The following is a 6,000-nucleotide window of genomic DNA, read 5'->3' as shown; positions in this document are numbered from 1 at the left end:
GAGCAAAGGGGTGACAGGCAGGGCATCTGTGGGCTCCCAGGGCAGCTCCTCTCCTCCCCTGGCAGTCCACGCTGCGGGTGCAGCTCAGCAGAGGACAGGAGCAGTGGCAGTGCACTCACCCACCGACACGGCACGTCCGACAGCCGTGCTGGGCAGAGGTGCTGAGGGGGGATTCATATGAGCACACCCGAGTCCTGACAGGTGAAGTTCAGTGAAAAATGGAAGCAGGAAAGAAAAAAAAAAAAAAAAAAAAAAAAAGGTTTCTCTTTAAACCTGCAAATAATAATTGAAGAAATCGATTGACTTGTTATTGTTGAAACAACCTCTTTAAAATATTGCCATGAAACTAGCTGCCCTTTGGCGTGTTCCAGACCTACCACTTCCCTAAAATGAATTTAGAGTGACCACACCTGCCCTCAGGAATGCAAAAAGAAATCCTAACCAGAGGCATTTCCACAGCCAAGCTGAATTGTGTATCGGAGTAAAGAATATTTCTGAGCTGATCTTTGGTGGATTTCTTTTCCAGTAACCTTAGCTCAAATTTTGTTGTATTTCAAGTCTGACTTCCTCAGTACAGTGTTCCCAAGCTTGAGAAGACAGCACCGAGTCAAGCGGGCTCGTCAAAAATGCCTTCATCTTTCATGCAAAGATGCTTACAGGCTTACACAACAGCAGTGAGTCATTCACACAGGATCATGTTTTTTATTCGCGTAGCAGAAGTAAAATCGGTGTTCTCTGTCCCTAACTCCAGCACTGCAGGACACATATAATGGATGTGCTTTATGCCCTGGGAAAAAACAAATTATTAGCGGGCAATGACACCTCCATAGTGGACAAGCATACTGTCATTCATAAATATGACCTTATTTTTTCATATTCATTTTCCTTGTTTTCAAGTGGAAATAAATCTGAATAATATTTCTGCACTTCAACTGGGAATATGAAAGGTTAAAGGTGCTAAAAGCCCCTCTGATACGTTAGAGGCACTACAGGTTTGCTCTTTATCCTTACCACTGTGTTAATTAATGCTGTTAAGGATGGCATATGATTTATACAAGCTTTAACAAGTGAACATCGGTCTACCTTTCTGACTGAGGACATGATCCTGCAAGTCCCTTTTGTACTTGCGACTAAGAATGTGCTAATCTCATGGAAAACAGCTGTAATGCATCACTGAATAGAGGTATTGGGGCTGGGTCAAACCTGTGAAATTTTAAGTAAAATCAACAGCTTTCACTGCAACAGGGATTCATATCTTCTATATTTGGCTTTATAAATTTCAGGTGTCTAGCCACGGTTAGCCATGGAGGTGGAGGTGGTCATTGGAGAGGATCCCAAGATGAGGATGGGGTGAAGCGAGGTGCCTGTCCGATTGCATTAACTGTAGAGGCAGCCTAGAGAGTTGTTAGATTAAATCTCTAATGCATACCTGTCTATACATAGCCTGTGAAGTGAATCCCACCTAACTCCTGACTCCAGCGATCAGCTCATGTCAGATGTATAATCAGACCACATTGTTAAAAAAAAAAAAAAAACACAACACAAAAAACCCCACCAAAAAAACCCAAACCAAAAAACAGAAAAAAAAAAAAAAGGCGTATTAATCAAAGGATATATGGCAGCACTGTATGTGGCCTTTGTTTCTTTGTTTTTTAACCAGTTCTTTGTTGGTTTCAACCAATTATCAACATCACAAGATAAATTAACTTTTAATTTTAAATTATTTTCTAGAAATAGCACAACACATTTAAGTCCGGTAAGCAACAATGTTATAAAACCCTTGAAAGCAAGGACATTCAGATTTAATTATTTTCGCAGGGCACTAACTTATTTCAATAATATTCATGTAGAGATCTCTACATACTGCAAACTTGAAGATAACGTAAAATAATTGTGTCCTATACCGATATAGTTGCTTAATCAAGATACTGCTATTACTCTGTTTCTGCACTGAATGACATTTGGATCTACTGATCCACTGTGCATTATAGCAGATTGACTGCAGACAAATAGAAAATACGTGTGCTAAAATTCGATGCAGAAATCAATAAATCGTGTGTCCCTTTAAATATAATGAAAGCAAAGGCTCATATTGATCTACATCAACTCTGATTAGAGTTGCACGGTATTCCCTTTTGGAAAAAAAAAAAAAAAAAAGCAGAATAGCTGCTGCTGAGTGAATTGTAGGCATCAGATATTACATAGCTAGCTCCCATTGCAGTCAGGCAGAGGAGCCAAAACAAGCAGGGAGCAGTAGGACTTTACCAGCTTCTATAAAACGGTGTCAGTTTGAAAGCTGGGGTTTTACAGTGTGTTTTCTACAGCTCAAGTGATCATTGCACTTTTCACTAGTGAAAAAGAAAAAAAAACCATAGAAGGGAATCCCATCTCTGAGCTGAAGAAATATTGGCATGCTTTGCAGTTTATTTTTACGCTTATTGTACCCTAAGTTTATTGTACGCTGAGTACACAACAACAGGGCCTATGCTGCCAACGTATTCTGAGAAAAGTAAAACTCCAAGATGACATCTACCTTCACTTTTCTGGGACACTCAATTTTTAAAATAAAGTGTCTAAATGCTCGGCACACTTACATGCTCTGATTTGGTGCAATGTGCTGTGCTTTTTGCCCGTGGGTGCCAGCTGTACCTGCCCTCTGCAGCCTTCCACCAGCCCTCCCAGCGCAGGACAGCCTCCTCCAGCTCCAAAGCTTGTCAGGTGCCAGGATATCCACAAAGGCAGAAAGTCCAAAAGCCTCCTTGGCTTCCATCACAGCTTGTTAATTCATACTTCAGTTTTATTTGTGACTTTGGCTGGAACATGATATATATCCAGATTGTTTGGTTCAGGAACGCTTTATCATCAAAACATGCTATTGGCGCAGTGTTATTTTGCCCTTGCCTGTAGGTTTCTGTTCAGTTGTCCTCCCAGGGTTTATGCAAGGTGTTGTTTTCCGAAGTGATGTTCCAAAGAGGACTGTGGAATAGAGGGAAGCCAGCTGTCAGACTTGCAGGGCGTGTAACGTAGCACCCTGTGTGAGAGGGCTCTCTGGAGCTGGGGGTGCAGGGCAGAGTGGGGGCTCAGGGTGCACGTGTCCTGGGGCAGCTCTGCAGTTTGCTGTATCCCAAAGAGTCTGCAAATGCCTACATGCATTTTCTCCTCAAAATGGCTATCTCATACTTAAGGATAGGGGCCTCTTTCAAAGAATAAACAGAAGTCTGGTGAGAAAAATGGGAAAGACAGTGGCTGAGCAGCATTTGTCTCCCTCTTCAGTTGCTCCTTCCTGTAAAGTAACAAACCTTAGGTATGGAAGTGAGTGCTGCTCTGTACTTCATAAATATGCGGCGGTATCAAGGTACAGCACTACATGCAGGACCATAACATAGATTCCAGGGGTGTCCCACCAACTATTTCACTATTGCCTGTTCTTGTGATGACCAGCGTTCCTCAAAAATGGAAGACCGTGCCTCTTCCCCCTGACCAAACTTCTCCAAGTTTCTTTTAAGACCTTATGCAAAGAACGTGGAACAAGTATGTAAGATGAGACTTGGGTAGAAATCAGGTGAATAGCAAAACAGATCTGCCTACAAGTTCAGAAACCCCCACACCCATTCCTTCGGAAGAAAAAAGCTCCCAGAACCAAGCATCTCTCTTGAGCATATTACCTGACCCTGAAGATTTCAGTGTTGCTTTCCTCTAAGCATTGGATAAAGTAAGTTGCTACAGTAAACTTAGCCTCTTCCTAATTCACCTGTGTGTTTTTCCTCAGGGCTTTATCTCACCCCTTCTCCTGCTGTAAATTTAGAGAGACAAATTACTATCGCATGGAGTACCCTCACTGCTAGGGCTGTGCCAAGGGCGTAGACTCTCTTAGCTCTGGTCTGTCAGATAAATTCTCACTGTGTTAATCATTCAGCTGGACCAAAGCTCAGCACAAGGTAAGTGCTGCTTTGGGTTGTCTGTGGTGCCACCAAGGCACCTTCCTCTTGTTGATCCCAGTGGAAGCTCTAATTTCGTGTTACATATTCCCAAAGGATATCAGGTCATCCCTTACACACAAGCTCTTCACAAGTTAAATCTGTATATTCTTCAAAACAGGAGCAAAGGCTCATTTCCATGCCATGCCCCAACAAAACTGCTTTCCTGACACGGGGCGGGACTACTGATGAGCGTTTGTCAGGATGGAAACATACATTAGTATATGTTATTGGGTTACCTGGAGCTTGAAACAGAGGAACATGCATGGAAGGGGGACACCAGTGGCTAATGCTCCTGACCGACATTTACACAAAAATCCACTTTGGGATTTACTTTAAGAATGGAGTGTGTGGGTAGGTCTCTTCTCTGTCCCTGAGAGCAGGTGAGGAATGCTGTACTGTTCATTCACCACATCTTCAGATTTTTCTCATAATCCTCTAAGAAAATGTGGGCAAATCAATTCATAAAAGTTGCACTTTGGAAACAGTACTTCTTTCCCTTATCAGAGGGAATTCTGTGCCATACCTCCAAACATAATAGAAAATCCGTGCTTTTTTAAATGTTGTCCATTCTTTGTGTATATTATTGATTTCTTCTTTACACTGATTAAGAAGTACTGACTACCCACAAAAGATTAAGAATCCATATGGATCACTTATCCAAGCTCAAATCTTGTATACAATTAAAATCCTCCTGCAATTTTAGCTACGCTTTGAAATTCAAATGGATTAAAAGAAAAGCTCCTTAAGGAGATTGCAACTAGTTAGATATTTTATTGTATGCAAATTGTGCATACATGCTTGCAGACAGATATCCATAATGTGATAGTGTACTTTGCTTTATTAGAGTCACAGGTGGATTTAGAAAAGTCCCCAGTTGCAAGCCAGCAGAAAGTTCCACAGGACCTCTCCCTCTGCTGCAGATAAGATCTGTATTTTGGCCTTGTTCTTGAAAAATCATAGGTACTTGGCATTAGTTTAAACTTATGCACAGAGGCTGTTTCATGTCTAATAGCCTTCAGAGCAGCACGTTGGAATTAAGAAGTGGAATGCTACTGAAATTCAATAGGAACTGGGCAGCTAGCTCTTTCAGACCCCTTGGAAAATCCCTGTCCAAAAGTGGAGGAATAAGACAGCTGCAAAACAGATTAAAAACTTACTTGGAACAAATGTTATGAACATCTGAACGTGAAGTATTTTTAAGGCCCTTCCTGTCCCAACTCTCCCCTCTTGCTTAACACTAAACGCATCCTCAGCTCTGTGGAGCAAGATGCTGTGCTTTAAAAGCCATCACATTTTAATATATAGAAAAGTGTGTTTTTCTGGCGCAGGATTGAAATTTACTTCTCTTGGGCTTTGAGGCAGTGTTAGTTTCCAAGTAAAGGTCCATATTTTAATGTAGACAGCAGATGGGAAATGCCAGCTGTCTGAACCTGTTCAACAGTATAAAACTTCAGAATAAAACCCAAGACAGAATGGTTACTGGCCAGAGAGTAGAAAAGGTAATTAAAGGTGTTTAATAGGTGCATTTATCAAATAGTTCTGTGGTTTATCACATAGTTCTACAGTTTATCACAGGAATATCACTTCCAGGCATTCCTGTGTGTATGTAAAATATGCATGCTAGCCCTGGCTTTCTTCTGCTCAAATATAATGTTTCATGGGAACAGCAAAATCTGTGGAAGTCAGAGATCAAAACTGAACGTTACTTCCAAAATACGAATGATACACAGAATGCTGTCATGGAAACCTTTCTTACAGAGCCTTTAGCATAATCGGCAATCATCCCACACTATGCTGCAGAAGTATTCATCTCTCACCACACCCAGCGATGTAGTCTGTAAATTGTAGTCACCATAAAAATACAGATTTTCATGGCATGATACTGCTTTTCGTGGACAAATGTTTCAGTCTTCATGCCCGAATGTACGTCTATGCATCGCAAAGCTATGTGGGATCAGATGGACTTTGTTTCCTTAAGAAAAGCGGAATTTCCTCTTCCCTCTGAAACCCATGTTAATAT

This window comes from Athene noctua, chromosome 21 (genome assembly GCF_965140245.1).
Source record: "Athene noctua chromosome 21, bAthNoc1.hap1.1, whole genome shotgun sequence".
NCBI classification, from domain to species: domain Eukaryota; kingdom Metazoa; phylum Chordata; class Aves; order Strigiformes; family Strigidae; genus Athene; species Athene noctua.
This window is presented reverse-complemented; position numbering follows the sequence as displayed.